The sequence below is a fragment of the Panulirus ornatus genome, chromosome 67, assembly GCF_036320965.1.
Source record: "Panulirus ornatus isolate Po-2019 chromosome 67, ASM3632096v1, whole genome shotgun sequence".
NCBI lineage: Eukaryota > Metazoa > Arthropoda > Malacostraca > Decapoda > Palinuridae > Panulirus > Panulirus ornatus.
Window position 1 is genome coordinate 1,750,504 of NC_092290.1, and position 24,413 is coordinate 1,774,916.

Here is a 24,413-nt window from a genome sequence, read left to right on the forward strand (position 1 = left end):
AGAAGAGACATATGAAGCCTTCCAATCAGCGGGTCATTGTGATGACCGGAGAGATCTGGCTAACTCAGGGAGAGACTCTTGTACAGTTTAATTGGTAACTCAATGGATGACGTATGCGTTTCTGTCTATCAGCCAAATTCATCCGGGGCAGCACACAATCTTATCTGTACCATAGAGGGCGAACCATCTCTCTTGCAATATATATAAGAACTTGTACTAATTCCTGTTGAAATAACAGGCCCCCCAAAATGACTGATTTTAGGTACCGATGGGCCGCCACGAAGATAAGCATCCAATACACCTTTTGTAGCCTTTAGGTGCAACTTTATGATCCGACCAAGTGTCTGGTAGTTAAGTCTTCTAAAACTTCGGAACAGTGATGGAGGGGTCGGATTTAGCCTCGGACTAACCTCAAGATGATTACTTCAGTATGGATTCCTCGGGGCGTGAGGATGACGGGTGGAAATAACAATAAGCGGAGGGCTGGTGTCATGCACAGTGGCAACCTGCGTCATGAGGTAAGAGGCGGGGTGGTATGGAGGGCGGGAGGCAGGCGGGCGGCGGGCAGGCCAGTCAGTCGTGAGGCAGCGGCCGGGAAGTGTGGACGTGCGGCGTTGGACCACCCCGGGTACCCTCCTGCCTCACCCACACACACATTCAAACATCCGGCCGTCGGGTTCCATTCTAAAGCATCCAATCTTTACCTTTCCCAATCCTGTACTTCTGTGTGTTGTTATCTATAGCATAACTCATCTCTACGTGTGACAGTTATTTGTAATATGTCTGGTGTCTACTAACATATAATGAGTGAAATTTCCACGTCTTAATTCCTCTAATGTTTTCCTATATTCCCTCCCCGCTTAATCGTGGTGATGTCCCTTAATGTTTCAATGATATGATGAATAGTGACTGAGAAAAGTATTCATGTGGTCTTGGGAATTTAACAAAATAAACAGATATCAAAAGTGATCTATCTTCAAACGTGGCTTTTGACTCTAAAAGATAAAAGGTCAGACCAGCTCATCTCTTACCAAGTGATCTGTTGATAAGAAAGTCTGTTATGATTATCAAAAATCCACAGGAAAAGTTGGAACACTGCCACTGGCCATCAAGCACATATAACATGATATGAGTTGTAGTCAATACTGTACGTGTTAACGGATGGTAATATCTGTAGTACTGAGACGTGTTGTGGGCAGTAGCTACACTACCACCCACAGGGCTTCCTCCACTTTCCATCAGCGTCAGCACTTTCTCAAGTGGATTAAATTCTTGAAAGGTTAAAATATTTCAAGGGCGTGTGGCTCTACTCCCAAATTAAAAAATGTTTTTCTCCGAAGTTCTCCATACTTACATTAAAATAATTCCGTCGATATGCTTCACATATTTTATTCATACATTGCTAGCAATATTTATATAATACTGAACAAAACTTTTACAAAGTTTTCCTAAATTTAAAATGCACTGTGTTCAGCGTAGTCGATTCATATTTATTCATTTATTCATTCATGGACACGGGGACACTTAGCCTGTCTGCCACCACTTAAATTAAGCATTTTTCGCGTTTTTCAGCATGCACAATTTTATCACCAATTCTTTCTTTTTCATTAACGACTGACGCATGTTTTTTCTTGCTTTTCCATAACATCATTCTTTCATGTTTTCTAATGTTTTCTCAGTTTTGAACACACAGATTTCATTTTTTCTAGATTTTTATCACTACAAACTTTTCTTTTCTTAATATTCCAACACTGAAAATAAATCATTTGTCTCCTGACCCGAAAAATTGCTCTCGTGAAATGTGACTCTACCTGCCAAATTGTTTGCTGTCGTCTATACTCGGGTTTTTATTTTCTGTTTCGTACAAACTTCCTCTATATTTCTAGTTAAACAAACACAGGAAACTAAGCTTTTAGTTCGCAGCCTCTCATCTCTTTGTAAGAATGTTGCTGTGTCTTACCTGTGTTAAGTTCTGTGCTATAGGAATAGTCCCATAACTTTGTTAGAGCGCTGCCATAGGTTTGTTGGTGTAGTCCTACTGTTTTGTTAGAGTGGTTCACCAACTTTGACAGAGTGTTGTCCTTTACCTCTGTCAAGTTAACGTCCCATACCTATGCTAGTGATGCACACATAACTTATCTATAACACCCATATCACTGTAATTGTAAACTTTCACTGTAAAGTGAAATAAGAAACTTTGCAACCACAGCCACGTCAAAATAGGTCTAGTATACATAATCCTCCCTTTGAATTATACTTACATTTATTTTTTTTGTATGTATGAACGAGATGAATGTCACTAGACGACGCAAGTCTTGAAGTTATTTCCTGTCTATGTTGGCAATCTGACTTCGAGCAGGACAGCAAGACCCTTATGCACGCCGGTACGACCCATGAGTATGATGGCCTGGCCTTTGATTTGACACTTAAGGATAAAAAACAAGGCCATCATACTGAAGGGTCGTGTTCAAGGAGTTCAAACCTAATTTTCTAACATAACAAAGATGATTCTTTCTCAAATGCATATAAGTGAGTGTTGCCAAAATTTATGTCGGTCATATTAGCAATGCTCATCCATTTTCTTCCAAAAATCCTTCACTCATAAAAGCATTTCCTTGTATGTCTCACATCCACCACCCACACCAACAGTCACCCACCAGCCTGACACCCATCATCTACACCAGCAGCCATTTACCAGCCTTACATCCATCATCCACGCCAGCAGTCATCTACCAGCCACACCAGCAGTTACCAACCAGCCTCACATTCCCCAACCACATCAACAGTCATCCACCAGCCTGACACCCACCCAGCCTGACACCCACCCAGCCCGGCGGCCTGGCCTCCCATACCGTAGTTCGCCTCCCACCCACCAACTTGTGGACCATCTCCAGAACTTACTCACATCACACAAACTTTTATTCATTCTTGCGTCATCTCTTTCCAGCAGTTCAGCTTCCCTTCAATTTCCATTTATGTCCCACGACCACCAGAGAGAGAGAGAGAGAGAGAGAGAGAGAGAGAGAGAGAGAGAGAGAGAGAGAGAGGAGGGGGGGAGGGGTCAGTGAGAGGAGCCTCCACCCTGCTGGATGTGACACCCGGGCCAGAGTTATGTCTGTTTTTTTTTTTCTTTTTTGCTTTTATCTGCCACGGACCTTGTGAGGTGCGAGGAACGAGGGTAGACACCTCCCTCAACACAGCCTCCTCCTGCCTCCCATGTCCCTTCCTTCGTGTGCTTTCCTTCCTCTTTCTTCCTTCATTTTTGCACTTCCTCCCCCTCTATTAGCCCACTTCTCTTAAGTATACCTTACGATGGTTTGTAAAGTTAAATACCCTCACAGCTGGGTCAGAGACCTTGCATTACTTTACGATGGTTTGTAAGGTCTTCTACTCCCGCTTCTTGGTCTGAGACCTTACCTTACGACCGCTGAAGATGCTTGCATTTGCTCCTTCATGTTCCTGTATATTCTTTTTCCTTCATTACTATAAAATGAAAAGGAACTTGTCCCCTCTCACAGTGGACAGAGAATTCCTCCTCCGGCGCCTCCTACAAACACCTAATATTCTTCGAAAATAAATTCTTTTCTTCCCTGACCCTCTAGATGGTTCCATCAGGTCATTACTGCTTTTTCAGCCCGGTGATCGGCCCATTGTTCCCATCTGTGACGGTCAGTCTTCCCACTTCTAGCCTCCCTCCTCACCCCACGTCCCCCTCTCTGGTATAACCTACTCCAATGACTTGTTTTACTTCATTTTTCTCCTATACATCTGCTTCCTCACCACAGCCAGACCTTGTATTAATTAATCTGGCCTCCGCCACCAACACAGACAAATAGCCTCCAATTAGCTTTCATTCCCCGACCGAGTTCCCCGACTCTAACCCCACTTGATAGAATTCATTAATTAATTCCATTCCCACTGCACATAAATCTTCCTTCAACAGTTTTACCCAAAATCTGAAGTCGTCTTTTGGAAACTAAAACCATCGCTGCTACAGACCGGCCCACACCTCCTCCGCGGAGGGTTGAAAGTGAACTACTGACACTTAGTGTAGCCACATCACAGATAACGAGTGGTGAAGTGTTAAGTGTACAGTTAAGTAGTGACCACACTCTCATGGGAGACCTGATAATATCTCCCGAAATTTGGACCTGATGTGACCCACTGTGATCCCCACTCTGTGACCTAAAGTGAACTTATCAAGACCCATCACCAAGGTGTGACCCAGTGTGACCTCGAGCGCTGGCGTCGCGTCACCCACTGTGACCTGACACTGCTTGCGTCGCGTGACCCAGTGTCCCCCGTACTAGTGCTCGCGTCGCGTGACCTACTGTGACCCCCTCCTCGCGTGTCCTGAGCTAACGAACGACCACCGCTGGTGTTGCCTCAGACGACCAGGTAAGTGGGTAAGAGTCGTCCACCTAAATGATACTGACCCAGGCATATATATATATATATATATATATATATATATATATATATATATATATATATATATATATATATATATATATTGGCAGGACTTGATAACGTCAGTGAATTTACTAGGTACCGAGTTGGTAATACACTGAACACCGTACAAATAAAACTGCTTATCCGGTAAAACTCCACTGTTCATATACCGTTTCTCCTAATTCCGGTTAACTCCGGTTACGTTTTAGGTATGCTATACTAAATAATGATCTTTACATATCTATATATTTTTGGTTCGGTGAAGTGCTGTTTGAATTCAATTTTTTCTCTACATATTTTTGTCGTTTTGGATGATTATTTCTGCATCTACAATGCCAAACGATTTTATACTTTTAGATAAGCTGTTAACTGCTTCACGTGGCACTGTGCCGCACACAGGTCCTGTTGTGTTGTTATATCTCGCTTTTATATGTTCATCTCTTGTATACTGTATGTTTTCCAGTTTATGTTCAAACATTACATCCTGATCAATTCGTTGTTGTAATATCCTGCACTTTTTTTGTCACTTGAAATTTTCATTCTACAATGCCACGTTCTGTCCACATTCTGTTTTACTTCGTTCTTCAGTTAGGAAGTACGTTATGGCTGAAGTAAACACTTTTATTCAAAGGTTGGTGTATGTATGTACATCACATGATATCAGCGTCCCCCAGCGTTGAATACCAATCGCATTATGATGTTGGCGTGAGCGAGACAACCACAGCACTTTGGGCAGCACATTACATCATGGGGTACACAATGTACTTAAGTGCATGCATATGTTTGTATGTATGAATACGTGTGATCATTCACTCAGGTATGTATGTGCTCATGTACACATAGAACCCTGAATTAGCATCATGCATCCCTTTCTCAGTCAGATTGACGGAGATTCTAAGACTGAGTCTAATCTCACGAAAGGTAACTTCAGCAGTTCCTGATAAGAAAAAGATAATAAATGGCATTTAAGAGTAAAGAAAACGGGCGTCTCAGCTTTTGAGTAGGTTGCAGCTGCTCAAACCTCCAGTCAAACTGGCCACAGCTGTCCACATACACCACACAGCTGTCCACATACACCACACAGCTCTACATCAAAGAAAACATCTAACACTTACAGCTCTCGTGTGTTATTCTTAAACAACATATTTAAATATTTCATATTAAATCTAAATATTTAAATATTTCATATGAAATAAAAAATATTTGAAAAAAAGAAATACTTCCAGGAATATCTGTTTGGCTACCCAGCCATACACAGAGAAAAAAACAATTTCCAGCGAGCTTCGACTGGTTTCCTTAGATAAGGGAAACAGACAAGATCAAACGTGGAAACGGGAGACAGGATCAAAGAAACTGGGGTGAGGGTTGAGCGTATGGTGGTGAGGCTGCCACACCACACTTGCTGAGAACGTGGAGGAATTTGCCAATAAAGCGCCGGGCCAGTGGTATTAACTGAACGGAAATGAGGCTTAAGTTGCTGGTATTGTAGATGTGGGCTGCAGCTACGAGACCTGGCGGGGGGGAAAAGAACCTTAACCAGAGACTAACTGATTCGGGGGCCAGGAAAGAATAATATTTGTGTTGTTCGTAAACGAGGCGGGGCACTTTTTGTGTGGCCTTGTCTAGAATTCCGAGGAGGTGCGCCCGGCTTCACCAATACACTAAAGGGACCAAGAACAAAGGCTAATGTATACACCAGGATAACTAGGGGGAGGGAGGAGGAACGTGTTGATATGGATGCTCAGGTAGAAGGTTGGTCAGGTGATCGTCCAAGCTTAACTCCACACGAGTGTGATGGTACTGACGTGTTCTCTGGTGGTGGAAACACTGGGTTGTCTCAGGAATCACTTCCAACCATCACACGACTAAACCATATGAGGCATAACATCTTCTTCACCCAGAAAGATTTTTATCAATATATACAAAACATACATATATCTTTTCCTCTCCTTCCTCGAGTGTCACTGTCATGTTATACTTGGTTCATCCAGCAACGTCCGTCCTGATGATAAAATATCTTGAAATCAGTCTCAATTCATCATATTCATGTGGGCATTACACATTACACTCTACGACCATCAGATCCAAGATAATCACACACATTCTTGGCACAGTGATATCTAATTTTCCCTGGCATTCTCCCCTGCCTAATTCCCCGTCAAAATGGCACCAAACTACTTACTTAGGTTTACCCCGACAGCCACACACTCCCCGCTCTGCCTACCCGGCAACACAAGGATATCGCTACCTCGGTATGTCATGGCGTAATCTTTGCATTGTTTAGCCACCTGTCAATCGCCACTGCCAGCTGGAGTGCACAATATCACAGATAACAATGTGAAAGACAGACCAGGACAAGGAGGGGCACTTTCAACTAATCAGCTACTCTAACTTTTGGTAGTAAATATTTTGTATGTACTAACCTACCAGTCTGGCAACACATTGTAAAGTTACAATTGCACTGGTGTGGATTTCATGCAAATGTACTATATAAACAGCTCGAAAAAAAAAAATGATCCCTGCGAACATGAAAAAGTATTTTCGACGTTGTATGAAATTCCTGCTGTACTACGTGTCATACAGACGGACGGACGGACGGACGGGGAGGCGGGAAGGTGTCATGGCCGCCACCACTGTACATCACCAGCTGGGCCCGCGTCACGCCACGTCCACCAACCCATGTTGCTTCCTGTCAGTTACTGTCAAAATAGTTTTTTCTTTTCTCAGTAAAGAGGAAGAGCTGGTGGAACTAGAGGCATGACAAAAACGGACGTAGCTACTGGATGTAAGGGAATGCTGACAGCAAAAGTTATATATTTCTGTGGGTCAGTCAGATCACGAATTAAAAGATAAACTCTCACGGTGTGACCCGGGTCACGGATGCGCACTGCCATACCCGGTGAAAGAAGACGGTGTCCAGTTTTGTCTGTACTGCAGAGTTCACAGTTGACAAGGTTCGAGCTGCAGTGATCCTCATAAAGTCCACAAACCTGGTAGGAATGGCTAACCAGAGCAGCAGCAGCAGCAGCGGTGGCATGTGATAAATGATAAACATATCACGCTCGCTCGTCTGCGTCAGCCGTCAGCACGCTAGATCGAGAGTCTTGCAAATCAGTTATTCATCGAATATCGAGAAGTGCACGGTGATAACGCCGCCACACTTCACATGCAGTAAAATGAAGTCCTTCAAGCGCATGGCAGCTTACAACCTCCGCTAAATTGGACCTAATGTCACGTTCGCCTTGCTCGGTGCTGGCCCGCCGTAGAAACTCTGATCTACTTACGAGAAGAAAAATGTTATGCAAAAATACGTAAAAATTCTTATAAATTATCAAAAAAAATAATATTGTCCTCTTGATTTTCAAAACTGAATTCCAGCGCAATAATTCAGTTATCTTTACGAGCTTCCTTCCCAAATCCCATTTTGTAACAAGTGTGTTTCCTGTTTATTGTTTATCTTCCATGAGTCCTAAACCCACGTATATGCTGTACGTACTTTGGTTGTGAAGTTATATACAACGGCTTTATAACAACACAATAAGGTTGACATTTGTTAGTGACGTTTGTTAGATTTTGTAATAAATATGGAAGCTTTAACGAACGAAGAAATCCACAACAGAAAATTTTTGACTGGATGGAAAGCGCTGTGTCTGAATCAAATGAAGAAAATCAGGTAATATGAAACATGTCAGCCAACGACTTTGTGCTCGACCATAAAATACGTTAAGTACTGAAACTGTGAATGTAGACAACACAGGGGAATTTAAAAAGTTGCTTGATAAAAATTCAAGAGATAGAGCCCTCTAAGCGTAGAACTCCCTCCCCGTGCAGTACACACAATTACAGAACATAATTCCTACAAATTAACTCGTGTATCCTACTTGGTAATCATCCTACTTGGTAATCATACCCGAAGCATTATTCTTCTTTCCACGTTTATCTAACACTGAGATAACTGGAGATGAAATAGATTAATGGTATACTGATGCACAGCGTCACTCACCTTATCATGATGGTCATAAATGGTGTGTGGCGACAATGTTATATGTGACGACATACGTACTAAGTATTCTCACATCTGTAAGAAAATAATGAATGAATAGATAAATGATAAGTAAAAGTTTCATATAAATAGATAACCCTCATACTTCAGCGTACAAGAGTTCTCAGAGCAATGACAAAGAAATTGTAAAACGTTGACGAGTTAGCTATTATGGGAAAAGCAGTCTCACAGGAGAACCATAACACACACACACACACACTAATTTCTCAGTGTAAACGTGTTCTTGCAGACTGACAACAGATATTCAAAGAATCCGAAAAAAAAAATCCTGCTCTGACAGCTATTTCAGCGTTGCAATGAAACGTTTTACCATGTGCAGACCTGATGCAGAAACCTCGTCATTGTTCAGCTTCGGGTTGGTAATGGATTAAAGATTTACTTGAGATAGGTCCAGGTGACGGCAGGAGTTAAAGCTATGAATTCTTTCTTGATTGTTGACGTTGGTGAGCGTTCTGGGAGGCGAAGATTTTAGGAGAGGTTTGTTGGAGGTTTCTTGGAAGTAATAACTGGAAAGACGGGTTTTTCGGAGGAAATGACTTTAGGGAAGCTTCGCTGGAGAAATCATGGCAGTGCAGCGATCAAGAGAGTTCGCGACAAGGAACGTACGGAGATCATAAACCCTGGCCACAGCCTATCTGCTCCGTAACTTTTGTTGCCAATCAGTAAATGGCATTTTACTGGTGACCGACCGAACTAAACAAGTCAGGTTGAAAAGTATGGTAATGTCTTCATACAGTTCACTTTTATAAGTTTCAATTTCTGTATATAATAATATTACAGAGTGGTTCGCAAACCTAAACAGCGCTAAATAGAAAACTTTTATTCAGTAGAAGCTGAGACTGGCTTCATCACAGGGTACTGGCTGTATCATCTAAGTCTATATCATACTATATAGAAGCCTTATAGACTTGCCTGACGATGGGTAAAACGTCGAAACATTTCTCAACCAGCTAAATTACCATGTGAGACTTGATGTATACAAACATAAATGTTTCATCCATGTTTACAAAGGGAGGGATACAGCTCATCATATTTCAGATTCTCAGGTTACAGGTACATAGACCGCTTACTAGTGACAAAGATCTATCTTATCTCCACTTCCAACGTTTCTGGCCGTTTCTTATTTACGGTTCTGGTGACTTGTATCACACAAAACCAAACCTACACACTATCTAGAAGAGAAACTGGTGCTAAAATACGATCTTAACAACGTGTTTCTGTAGAGACGAGAGGGGGATTTAAAAATATACAAATAACACCATCATAGTTGTACAAACTTCGCCAAGTGCACTACACCGGAAGAAGAAACCACACCACTCCAGTACCACACAAGTGCACCAGGCTGGGTGTGACACAAATTACCCAAGGCTGGTGTCAGTCAAACGAGACGTAACCTGACCCAAACTTCCTCATCTGAACTCGCTCCACATTTGTGTTCGTCAAAGGAATTTCAATTACGCGAGGGAGGATGCGTGTGCAACATCCTTTTAAAGCGGGAGAGCTCGACCATCGCTAATGGCCAGACAACTTAATTAATCTGGATATATGTAATAACCAGGGGAAAAATTAATGAATTACACTAATTGCTTTCAGCTGGCACATACCGCAAATATCTTTGCTCAGGCCTTAATGGTGTTTAAATAAAACGTAGGCGAACGCTCACAGCCAGTATCCGACAAATTCTTCTGTGTTTTGAGTCAAAGTCCAGTTTCGCCTGGAATTTTGTTTTTGCTCGGCTTGATCGGTCGTGCACTCCATGCCTGATCAGAGGAAATTATCTTCTCGTTTTCAGTTGGGTTAGTGAGTTCCAAAGGATGACTGCTACCAACTCCATTGGTTCTTTTTTCCTTTCTGCTTTCATGTGATGACTGCCACTCGTTCTTTACCTATCACAACACGATGCACTGCTTCTCTTTTTCCAGCCAATTTTCTGCTTCATGTTTGTTGATTCGGATGTTTTTGTGTCTACGCTTCTTGGGTACGTTCACTTTAACTGATTATTGTTTCCCTTTTCTCTTACTTTTTCTCTTTCATTATTCTCTCCTTCACTTCTCTCTTTCGGATTAGTGAGGCACCGCAGCATTTACAGCATGGATTTTCAAGATTATAAAACAATATATTTCTTTCTTATGTATTCATATGTATTCATATATAGATAATCATATGCAATGCAACATGAGTAACTTTATGTAATATTTAAAGATACCCCAGAGCGTAGCTTTCATGGACCGTTAAGTACTTAGGAAAATAGCCTTGAGGACGGTGGGACTCGTACATGGAGTCATGAGTCGTACTTTAAGATCATTACGACCAACCAGAAGGCCAAACTTCTTACAGTGAGTCACTGTATGTAGCAGTGAAGGGAGAACAGTGCCTTGACAGTGAGTCATTCGTCAGCAACAGTGATGGAGGAGGTACAGAACCGAAGATGAGCCAGTGAGGGTTGGGTTACATGGAGGCGTCTGGTGCGGTGCGGGAGGAAGTGAGAACGATAACGGAGGGTGAGAGGAGGCAGAGGGAAGGCTGTTGCACTACTGCCCGAGTGATGGTCCCTCTAGGGAGGTAGGGAGGTAGGTGGGTGGGTGCCAGCGCCGGTATACTTTGCTTTGATGCGACATCATCTATGTTGCTCAATCAGACTGGGAAGTGTACACGATGATAGACAAAATCAGGGAATGGTTATCATGGCCGTAGGTGACGACATACATTCAGAGTGCCAGGATGTTTGTATTATAATGTCTTGTGTTGGCGTGACGGCTTGAGTGATGGGCTGCTCCAGGGACGACAGTGGAGAGGCTCACCTGTGTTATTCCATCTACCAACAACTTGTATGTGCAGTAAGTTCAAGTGGCAGGTGCATGTATGTGATTATGTATACTATCGTGTGGTGTTACCGGGCTCTGCCTGTGCAACAAGTTACACCGCTAGGGAAAAGTCATCTGTGGCGGAGCTGTATCACAAAAAGTACAGTCTCGTAAAAGGACTTCTCACTCCAAAGGCATCTACATTTCCCTGCTACTGGAAGCAGAGCTGCCTCAGAGTACAAGAGCCCTAAGAATAGCCCTGGGTCACACCGGGCCTCTCTCACAGAAATTGACCCTAAAAGTAAAGGAGAAGCATTCCTTGTGTTACGTCTGAGTACAGACACTTGACTTAGTCTGAAGATGGCTTCACCACACCGCCAGCCTCCTTCACCACACCGCCAGCCTCCAAGCTTGGAGGTGCATAACATTATTCCTAGAGCAATACATGACAACAGCAAGTTGCCAACAATTAGTTTTTTGACGTTACCGAATGGATAAACATTTTGACACGATTAAAAACGATAATACTAATTAACTGAAGTTTAATATCGATAAACAATGTGTCAGTTTAACGAGAAAAAGAGACAGTTAATTACAGGCACATTGAGGCTAAATCTATCATAATTTTCTGATAGGGTTTAGAATAACTATGGTGGTCGGGTATCTGAACAAACACAAACTCACGTTTCTTATTTTACTTTACTCTGAAATTCAGAGTAACTACATGGGTCGGTTTACTGATTAGCAACTTTCTTTTTGTACTTACATAATTTGTATCGTTTTCTGTGTGAATAAATAATTTTCAATTTGGTATCATGTGGAATGACTGGGAATGTTGAGGCGAGGTGGGAGAATGTTGGGGTTGGATGTTTTGGGAGTATACAGGAGGATTATCTTGCTGTGATATATTGGTTGTATAAATGTGTGGGGCGACTATGTTGAGAGAGAGAGAGAGAGAGAGAGAGAGAGAGAGAGAGAGAGAGAGAGAGAGAGAGAGAGAGAGAGAGAGAGAGAGAGAGAGAGAGAGAGATTTAGACAGTTTTAACCCAAGTCAACGTAATGAGTCCAGACTTAACCCAGGCCGGATCTCTCACTATGTTGGAGCCGCATCTCACGTCACAATATTTCACTACTGATTAAAAGCCAAACATGAGACTTGGCAAATAAGAAAACGGAAGAGTAAAAAAAAATCAATTAAGGGTTGAAGAGTATACTGGAGACCAGGAGAGTTTGCCTTCACAGTTTTTCTTCAGCTTGGCTCAATTTCCTGATGACATATCAGCAAACACACACACGCCCTCATCAGGTCTTCCTCGGAGTCTACAGATAGCGGGATAAAAATCAGACACGTTCACCAAGAAGAGAGGAAAAATATTCTTTGGACGCCAGAAACGTGTCTGCTTGATATATAGTCCATTCACTTACAATAAAACACATTAAAATATCGTCTACCACAGTGGAATGGCTATATTATGCAATAAGAAGCTTTTTTACTTTTATACAGACAATAAGTCACTCCAGTAAATCTAACCTTGTCGTAAGTTCTGGAATCAACACGATATTTACACTGTGTTGAGGGGGGGCGGGGGGCCTCTTCTGTCACCAGTCGGAGGTGGGGAGGGTGTAGAACTGGCTGAGATTTTAGAGCATGATATTCATAAGCAGACATGAGAGAGAGAGAGAGAGAGAGAGAGAGAGAGAGAGAGAGAGAGAGAGAGAGAGAGAGAGAGAGAGAGAGAGAGAGAGAGAGGTGAGTAACAATTCCCAGGTGCACGTATGCCTCTTTATTGGACCATTTGTAGCGCACGACAAGGACGACGTACGTATCATTCGTACAAGATTAACGGTTTAATTGACTTTAAACAACGAATAGAATATTTGATACACAACCACAAGAGTATTGAGAAACAATTATAGTTTACGACTGTCAACATATTGAAACCAAGTCAACACAGGAACAGTTTCATTTAAATCAACAATCTCTCAATATTTAATTATAACGACAAATTGGAGGAAAAAGATGACTAATACAGTGAGGAAGTTTGGCAACTCTTCCTTCAAGGCTTCAATGAACGATGATTTGCAAGTCCAGAAATTTTAGCCATTTTTCTTCCAAGCGTAAATGTTCTTCAGCAACATCTATCATCTGTCTATCTTGTATCATACCCGTGTGAGCAAGGCTTAGCCAGGTTACTATAGCTTACGAAGTTACGGCTGATTTTACCTATTTGTCTCTGCATTCATAACCACTACACCAGCATGTGGTAATCTTATTCATCTGTCATCAGCTTAATCGCTTTTACCTCTTGAGCACGACGGAATGACCCTTGAGCACGACGGAACGACCCTTTGGCATGATGGAACGACCCTTGAGCACGACAAAGCGACAGTTCCGTAAGACGGCGTGACCTCTGATATGAACGGCTCTACCAGACTTCCCCATGTCAGTACACTCTTCTGACGTCCTGCCCCTCTGGTTTTGTAGGGTACAATAACCATTATGTTCCTCTGGACAGAGAATTTCCATACCCATGTCATGACAACTAGTAAGAGCCTGTCTTGGGAACCATGTTCTACAGATGCACTTTCGTGTAATGATCACATCATCAGGGAAGATACAAGAAACATAATAGTACAACGTTATTATACAAGGAAGAACCGTAGCTACGACGGCATTTCTAATGATGTGATCATTACATGAAGGTGCACTTGGGAACTTATCGTGTCTCATTTCCCCGTGGATCAGAAGAAATTTACTTGACTATGCCCTCAATTGTGATCTTTTCATATATATATATATATATATATATATATATATATATATATATATATATATATATATATATATATATATACACACAGAAAATCAGCTTTCGTAAAATTCTCTTATACATACAGACTTACTCTTTACTGAGCTAGCGTTCTAGCTTGTAAAGACATTAACTCTCGTTGAAAAATGAAAACCAAACGAATGATATTAATAGAAACTGGCTAGTCTGTACGGCCCAGCTCACCAGGAGCGGGTAAAGCTTGCAGTAGCCAAAGGTCGAACATTTATGAATGGGGGAAGTTTTGAGGGCGGCAACCAGACATCTCGCTGTTAAAAGTTCTCAACGGTTATCTACCGGATGGATGTAGCGTCGCGAGAACCTGACGGGTTATTAGATCCCCTGATGCTTGATCGATGCACGAGGATGACGGGTGGAAATAACGATAAACAGAAGACTAATGCCATGCACAGTGCCTGGCAACCTGCGCCATGGAGGAGGAAGCGGCTGGGCGAGGCGGGGCGGGGCGGGGCGGGGCGGGACGGGAGCCGGGACTCGGGAGGCGGGCGGGCATTTCAGCAGTCAGTCGTGCGGCAGCGGCCGGGATGAGCACACGTCACTCTGCCGACCTTGCTTCTCTCTCTCTCTCTCTCTCTCTCTCTCTCTCTCTCTCTCTCTCTCTCTCTCTCTCTCTCTCTCTCAAATGAGAATTCAATTGTAATTATTTCACTAACACTACGATTCGATGTCTCTACCATCGTCTTTCCTGAAAGAATATAATGACTGTATGAATCACCCTTATCTGAAGCCAGCATTTCAAAGCATATTTATCCAAATGTCTATCTGTTCATCACTTTACCTATCTACTAAAAATCAACTCCGGGGAGTAGATCAGACATATGGTTTCTGAAAATCAATCACATTTTCTTAACACATAACCAGCGAATTAGAGTGACACAAAAGTGATCCTCACTTTATGTACTACGTTTTGTCAATTAAAACCACTGACTTCATTCACACAATCTGTCCACACAAAACCCTCGTGTTGCATCCGATCCAAAATCATTCTTAAAAATCATTTGAACAATTTCTCGACCTAAACAATTCTCTGCTTCACCCCCTCTCGTCCCCGGCCTCAGTATGAAATTAAACAGAATCCTTTCAATCGGGATACATTAAACTGCTTCATTAGGAAAACAATGAATAAAACAAGAAAGGCGGTAAATTTCAAGAATGTGTTCTCCGAACTCCTGCACAATAAAAGAGAAAAAATCAGGGGAAAACCATTTCGAGATTTAATGTCATCTTATTCGACGTTCGTCTGTATACTATTGTTTTGATATTGCTTTGTTGAATATTTCGAATTTCTTGAACAATGATCTTGAGTACGTCAGTCGGTTTGATTTCAGTTCTTACTTTTATCCCCGACTGATTCTCCGGCGTACAGAGGTGGCGTCACGAACAACCACACTGGCTCAGCCAATAACAACACAGTGTCGGGTACAATGCACCATACCCAGAGTTAACCACCCACAACCATGCCCCACTGACGACTACTCCATGGTTGTCCATGAACCACTTCATACTCTGCTACTCCATGGTTGACCATGAACCACTTCATACACTGTGGTTCTGCTCACTGACAGCACGTCGCCCCTCACATACACCAGATCGATGCAGTTCATTCTATTCCATGCACGCTCCTCACCTGCCTGATTCTCCAGGCCCGATACCCTGAAGCCTCCCTCTCTCTCTCTATCCTCCCATGTTCTTGGTCTCTCCCTGCCTCCCTCGCTACCCTCACAACTGACATGCAGATCCTCTCCCTCACTCCTCTTCCTTGCTCATCCTCACCATCGTCAACTAAGTTTATGTTCAGATTCATCTCAGCGATAAGAGGCAGTAGCCTCTCCTGCCTCGGAGAGAAAGGAAGCAGATGTCATGAGAAAACATCATTATATATGAGACAGACAAAAAAGAAATGATTAATACAGGAATAATGTACAATTGTCTGCTTACATTTCAGAAATAGAAAGTCGGTAAAATATCCCATGTATATATATATATATATATATATATATATATATATATATATATATATATATATATATATATATACACACAAGAGTGGCAGCGTGGCGGCTGAAGAGAGGGGTGAGGGGTGTCAGCGGTCGTCAGGAAGAGAGTGAGCGAGTACTGCTGAGGGTTCTCGTGAGTGAGCTCTGACAGCGGAGTCTTTAAATCATAGCGGTTTAGGTTTAGGTCCGCCCTCGAGACCAAGCCAGGGAAGGTCTGTCTGTTCCTCGTGAACGGCCACAACAGACACAGACCAAGCCAAGGAGGATCAGTGTGTTCCCGTGGGCGGCCACAACACGCAGGCTTCTCTGCAAAAATTACAGTGAGGGATTTTTTTTTTTAGGTTAGCCTTACCTCACGAAAGAATTAGTCTCGGTCAGGGTTCCCCTCACTACCGGGCGAAAAGTAATTATATGGAGGAGTGATAACGGAGGGGGGGGGGCAAATGAAGAATGTTGAAGTTAGGAACATCAGAAAAGGATAAGGGAAAAATGGAAAACGCATTAGTGAATGTGGGAACTGTATTTGTGGGTAGTGATGTGATCAGGTTTGGGATGGCGTGAGTCATAGCTGAAAACGAAGGCACGTTCCAACAATGGGTGGAGGGAGCGTAGAAATGAAAGGAGATGAGCGAAGGGGCAAGTCTGTAGCAGAAGAGCCGGGAAGAGTATGGGTACGTCAGTCAACGAAAGGAAAACTTTATTACAATATCACAACTTGCTGCTGGAGGACGTGCACTGTTCCAGACACATGGCTGGACGGCCAGTCATGACGGGTCGCTGGGTTAGGAGGAGGCCAAACGTGAGGAAGGAACTAAGGGGCATAACAACACTGAGGAATGAGGACTCGAACACAGAGGGAACAGTCAAGACGATGACCAAGGAACACCGTGAAATAACCAGGAGGAGCCTGGGTGTCTGGCAAGATTACAGTAAGACGACTTTGGCTGTAGTGGGGAGAGGGAGGGAAGCAAGATGAAGGAGACGACATAAGAAGGTCATACGTAACAGTTAATCTGTAAGAGAATGAAGCGAGACATCAGGTACTGTGATGAACCCTCCCACTAGTGGCTGGGTAACCCGTCTGTGTACTGAGCTGCGGTCGTCTCTGCAGTGTTGGCTTGTGTCTGATTACAACAGCACAAGAAGAAGAAGAAGAAAGATGTTGAAAGGAAAGGTAATTACTACAAACGTTGATAACACACACACACACACACACACACACACACACACACACACACACACACACACACACACACAGCTCTGAAATTTCTGACGGCGCCAATAGCGATCATTTTCAGATGTGACAAAGGTTAAGTTTTAGGAATGTATAAGTAATGAGAGAGTTGAATAGTTGGTGATGAACGATACCATCCTCTCACTCTAGTGGATCTGAGAGAAGAAGACAGAGAGGGGCCGCCTGTTTGTATATATGTCTGTGTCTGTATATGTGTGCAATTTACAGAATTCTGAGTCATAGTCAACACACATGTTAAATATTCGGGACAGGCAGCAACTGATATGCCTAAGCCATAGACTCAGCACCTCGTCATAACTAACAAGTTGGTGGTATAGAAAACCAACCCCCACTTGGTGTGTGTGTGTGTGTGTGTGTGTGTGTGTGTGTGTGTGTGTGTGTTCGCCAACTGTTGTCAGGCACTACTCCTGCCTCACCAACCCCACCTGGTGTGTGGGTAGAACTTAATACATTTAGATTTTGATGTGCTCATATTTCATCTCATATGTTGTGAAAAATTAAAGATATCCAAAAACCTTGGACGACTTTTATACGCCGGCGAGAATTATGACTCTGCCCACCGACGAAAATGGTATACATGTGTGGAGAAATGTAGCTGGATGTACTGCCACTTTGATTAGTCTGGTTTGAAGTATTTCCATGGAGTAAGAGCCCCGTGTGATGGAGTGTGTGGTGTCATTAGCGTTATCTTTCTTATCAGTCATAATTTGCATATCTGGCGAGAGGTAATGAGACGCATGATGCTCCTCGGATCATCTCCCTCATTACTCACGATGAGTCCCCCTAGATGATCTGCCTCGTTGCTCATGCAGACTCGTTATTACATTAATATTGATGTTCCCAGGCCATGTGTGTGTGTGTGTGTGTGTGTGTGTGTGTGTGTGTGTGTGTGTGTGTGTGTTTTACATTGAGAGATTTTCTTACATTTACGTGTTTGCCATAATTTCATTTGTCTATTCTAATCATATCTGTATATCGCTTATGTAACCGACTGAGCACCCAACACTAAGTGAAAATAAGTTCAGGTTGACCACTGGGAAGTGTTGATATGATGCACAGGATTCACCAGAAGTGGTTCGGAGTTCCTCAAATCTTTTGTCAACATTCGCCATAAGGGGATTGGAAAGCTTCGGATCTGTTTGCAGGATTCACCAGATGCGGTTCGGACCGCTTCGAATCTGTTGTCAGGAATCGCCGGTAGTTCATAGCGCTTCAGAACGGCTCCCCAGCGACTCGTGACGTCAGTGGGAATGTTAATACAAGTGAATAAAATGGAAGGTCTTCCCGCATACTGAATCCCAGCCAATGAAATCCTGGATAAAATCACATCCACTCACAGCGAACGTAAAAATTAAATCCCCGTTGTATGAGTCACCATAACAGAGCAACGAGAGGTTGAAGATATTAATGTCCTTGTGAGATTATATTTACGGCAGCAGTAACATGCGTGAGGGTTACCTGCTCATACAACCTGTACTGTAACAACGTTACTTAATAAGACGAAGCCAAACGATAATTGGTCGTTTGAAATCACAAAAACGTATTGAAATTTCTTCTCTTACTGAATGCCTCAGTATGACACCAGACAACAAGCATTTCGAGCTACGTGTTCGACGCCCGCCTGACTATGCTTCGAAACGGCATTTTGAGCCGATGAACCATCAACAGGGTGCCTGGCTGTAATCCCTTCCCGGCCGATATATTCACGTTCTAAGCTAGCGTTTATAGCCCAGTGGCTCTCTCTCCAAATGCCAAGGACAGATAGCATGCGAGTTTAACACACACGGCTGAAGTAATATATCCTTTGACAATGTTCGGAACAGAGCAATGAATTGAGACTTTCAACGACGGGTGGTTCAGAGTGTTGGATCATGCAAAGCGAAAACTTCATAATAGAAAATGGAGAGGAGAAACAAGAAGTAGTATTGTAGCCACATTTCTGCTCTCATTCTTTGTTTCTAGCGTAAGATTTCTGAAGAGAAAACAAAAAAAAAAAAGGTTTTCTATCGTCACGGCGCACCGTGGCACCATGCGATAGCTGTTGACATGAATACTGTACCTTCCTAGGTTACGCCTGTTTACTCCTAGGTTATACTAGCTTTGGCTAGCTCAGGATATGCTATTTTAGAATAATTCCACTAGGACTACAGTGGCCATGGCCTGGCAAGGTGCTGGGCCGAGGGACAGACCCCGAGCATCTAACGTAAACCTGAGATCAAAAGGAAAATTGATTTAGGCTTTAGGAAGCGTGTCTCCCATCTTCCACAGGGGCCCGCCAGGATCAACACTACCGAGAGAGAGAGAGAGAGAGAGAGAGAGAGAGAGAGAGAGAGAGAGAGAGAGAGAGAGAGAGAGAGAGAGAGAGAGAGAGAGTAATTTCCGAGCGTATTCTAATAATATTTAAAAGATATCTGCATTATATGCAAATGTTCGTGTTTGGAGCTGGCCAGCAGGCCGGCTACCAGCACATGACAACACATAAATACCCTGCATATTACAGTGAAGTATCACACGTTAGAAATTATACCTGTAACTCAGCTACAGAGAGCTATGACATCTATAAAGGAAGTAGGAACTCTCCAGACAACACTGATGGATGCTGATCCATTTGAAACGAAACACAACTCAACCCGTCAGGCCTGTTGATAATATATACCTTTTTTACCTCTAATGTTGAGTACAACTGGGTTGACCGTTCCTAAATACAATATCACAAAAATACAGAACACACATGTAACACCGAATAACCTTTGGCGTCAGAAGTTTGATAATATAGACTGAAATGTGTCAAGTGTTTCCTAACACGTTCATAACACTGGAATGTTCGACAAATGTAATTATAGAACTGCCTACCTACGTTTGAAACAGTGTTCCCCTTTAAGTTCCAATTATCTTACAGTGTATTAGTATGATTTTACAGTTGTTTTTTAATTCTATCTTGCAACGGATGATGGTAATTAACCCCTGAGGCACGACAGTACGACCCTTTAGCATCACGGTATAGCCTTTGAGAACGACCCTCGGGGAAAAACGACATGACAACTTTGACACGACTTATAAGGTTCAGGTTAAACCTAAAGGTCGTGTCCTGGCGCTCAAAGGTCGTATTACCGCGTTTAAAGTACGTACCGTCGTCCTCAGTGGTCGTTACGTCTTGCTAACGGGTCGCACCGTTATGTTCAAGGGTCGTACCTCGTGAGGGTCCAAGGGGTTAAACAGATGCTGTCGTCTGTTGCTGACACTGACAAGCCTTGTACTGCAGTACGCGGGATCGACTCCCATGTATCACTACGTCTTGTAATGAACGAGGTTTATGGTCCGTGTGGAGGATTCCTTCTCAAGCACGCTAGTAAGTGAGGACCCAGCGGTACCCATCTAACTAGGGCGACACGCTGTAGAGATTGCAAACATCCGGGGCAGGGGTCAAGCATGAGTCGACCAGACCCGTATTAATAACAACCCAGATAATGAAATGTGACGTGTCAAGACTAGTGACTTTCACGCTGGTGTTAGTGAAATATGGGTGTGGAGGTCCCAAGACTTGCACGACTGTCAGTTGACGTCGGCTCAGTATGTTAGCAGATTTTTTTGTGTTAATCGACTGTATACAAGTAAACTGGTTGACTTTTAAATGTGGTAGTGAAACTTGAATTGGTACGTCTGTACAGACTTTAAATGTTAGTTACGTTAGGCATGGTCTGTCCACCAGGCGAGAAAAAGAGAGAGAGAGGAAGGGAGAAACTGTCATTTTAAAGGTGAACTTGAAGAATGGAATTGTTCACCGACGTTATGATAAAATGCGAATGTTTAACGTGTAACTCTAGTGTTGTCATAGATACATACCTGCTGCTGAGCAAGGCAGCTGTGATGATTAATATTTCCTGAGTCTCGATCAATATTTGTGAGTCAGACTCGTCTTAATCATGACGTGTAGAACATGTGAGGACGAGTCAAACATAAGCGATGTCAGTCATGATCATTATTTCGTGCGTGACACTTCGTCCTACACTCATGACCGCGACGACTTGATCAAGAATTGATTCCCGTCATAAATTGTTTGCCATTCAAGTGAACAGTTCCAGTGCAATGACCATTTTGAGTTGACACTACCACAGGATGTGTTCACGTTTTCCTCAAAGGTCGCTGTACCTGTTCCCGTTGCGACAGCTGGGAACCCTCATGGTACAGACGCGGGTGTGAGCATCTGGGAACACGTCTCAAGCTGTTGTGTTGCCCCAGTGGGTAACCCCCAACACTCGCTCAGTACAATTTATGGCACACTGGTCGAGTCAACCGAATCTATATTTCAGTGTGAATGTCAGTGAGCCATCTGGTGTGGCAGTGAGTGTCAGAGGCAGGGGGAGGGGGGAGGGAGGTCGTATATCACTGTTACAGGGAATTATCACTGGTCCCACACCTTCACACGTCATCCCAGCGCCCATCCCAGAAGCCTGGACCAGCACGGCGACCCACCTGTGTCAAATGGACACGATGATTGGGCAAGACGAATAGCGATACTCAGTATCACGAAAGACCAGCAGACTATATGAAAATATATATAAAGGAGAGTAGAACTTACTCATCACACCTTATACATAACTGATCATGTGTCTGGCAGTAAGGTATATAGATGTGAGGTATATAGCTGTAGCTATACTTTACGTCCCATGTATAGTTGTGACGCCAAGTTACAGGATTTCTATATCCGTGATAGCACACTGCGCTACCTATATGACAGTGACGCTATACTTCGCTACATGACCTGTATATCTGTGACGCTATGCCTCACTATATGATCTCTATAGCCGTAGCGTTATGCCTGAGGACCGTTGTCTAAGCTACGGAACATACCATTGTCCCTGATGGGTGTGAGACTAACGCTATGTTAACATAGCAGATATGGACAGCCAGTCCTCTGACAGAAGGTCACCAAAAAAACACCTTGATTGTCAAGATAACTCGTGTTTTGCCTCCCTCACTATCCACCAATACATCTACAGTCATCCTAGCAGTTCTATGTACCACTAACGAAAATCTCGTGTCCTTCATTGCACGTTATGGACACGTTGAGACAACTGCTAATATTATGTACAATATGTTGGCTGGAGTGGAGGATGTGAGGCGACACACACGCTTATGTTATGTGTGCCACGCCAGGCGTCCCTCACCTCGATATCCAACGAAGAAATTGAACTTTATATTTATGATGCACTACAGAAGGTTAATGTTCTACATTTCACGGATATTTACTGTAAAACTACCAGTAATTAATGTAAACTGTAAATCTTTTACATTGTCAACAAGTAAAAAATGTAATGAAACTTCCATTTTCTGTTTTCGGGAATGATTCTGGTTGATCCGTGGCGTCACGGGAATATCGCCTCTCTGCTCGTGTGGCATAGTAACTTTTACATGTGTCTAATACACCACAGGAATATCGCCTCTGAGCACAGTAAACACAGGACCTTTTACATTCGTTCGTCATTAGCGCGAAAGTACAAGGATATTTATGGGTCAATTACCCGGCTCAGAAAACAAGAACCATTGTATTACATGTTAACTCAGGCCAGACCTTCCCAACATGCCACTTCCTCTACTATGGAAACAAACGTCAAAGTCCTTCCCTTTTAACCTTTTCCTCTGTTTCTATTCTTATGTTTAATTCCTCTTTTACTTTTTTATGGACATATAATACGAGTAAAACACAAGAACTATTTCATTAAATGCTGGATGACGAGTCGACAACTTCTTCAAAAGCACTTGACTTGGTAAATAAAGAGTCAGTGTAAATTTGCTATTTACTTTTTCTTTTTTTTTCCATGTATCTTCTCATCTTTTGAACATATGAATCATAGAGATAGTGAGAGCGTGCGAGGTCTCACAATGATCTATCTTTACCACCTTCACGGCTTAAAAGATTTTTCAGATGTTTGGCGTTGACGGTCTTAATGACCCTGGTATTTAATGGGTCTACAACCCTAACAACCAAACAACGTACCTTGTTAAACACTGGAGGAGGGTTGTAATATTCCTTTGGAACCAAGAATCTTATCATATACAAGCAGCTGACTGCTACACAACAAGCCAACGTGTCCACGTCTACCTCATTAAAAATCAACCAGCTTGCTTTTGTCTTTTTCTTTTCATTTTCTGCAAACTTTTTCCCTTTATTGCTAACAACAAATGAAACTCTAAATGTTAACTCGGAAAATAAGAACCATCTTATTAAATGCTAACTCAGCCCTGGTTTTCCCAGAAGGGCACCAGTTCTTCTATGTAAAATAAGACCCATTGCCTTGCTTCTATTACAATAATATTGTTGTATAAGACTGGATCTTACCACTGCGTCACGAAAGACAAGATGATATAAGAAAATTTCTGCATATATGGAAGCCTCACTAAATCATTAATCTGGAAATCAACCAAATATCAGTGAAGCATAATATATCAGGAAAACGGAGGGAACGATATTACTTAAGAAAAGAAAATCTGAGAATAAGAACTTGTATGATCATGTGCCTGGAAATGGAATTTCAGTACAATGCGCAATACAATACATAAATGAAAACAGATTTGCCAAGATATGCAAATTTCTATAACGTGTACGATTATCAATAAACAAAACCTTACATCTCAGACAGGAAATGCTAAACGGAACGGATACCTGAGAGTGTTACCACAGTATCATGATAATCAGTAATGTTGTCCACATCCTATGACTGTACTTCTCGTTACCTGCATATATATATATATATATATATATATATATATATATATATATATATATATATATATATATATATATATATATATATATTACGCAGGCCAAATTCGCAAAAATAATCTTTTTAAGAAGAATTTCTTTTCTTTGCCACATTTACCTGACTCCAGCATTTTCTTTTAGACATATTTGCTCCTGCCATCTTAGCGAGGCAACGTCAGGAAGAAACGAACAATGGCTTCATTTGCACAATGTATAACGTACCGAAGACA

At 42.5% G+C, this 24,413-nt stretch overlaps 1 protein-coding gene across 1 annotated transcript in view; it reads left to right on the forward strand.

Annotated features, from left to right (window-relative positions):
* The first annotated feature begins 579 nt into the window (after nucleotides 1-579).
* Nucleotides 580-24,413, forward strand: part of LOC139747062 (uncharacterized) — a 146,319-nt gene continuing 122,485 nt past the window's right edge. Inside the window, exons 1-2 of the mRNA XM_071658848.1 lie at nucleotides 580-628; nucleotides 3,944-4,398. The gene's annotated coding sequence lies outside the window, so the exon portion shown is untranslated. The remainder of the gene's footprint in view (nucleotides 629-3,943; nucleotides 4,399-24,413) is intronic.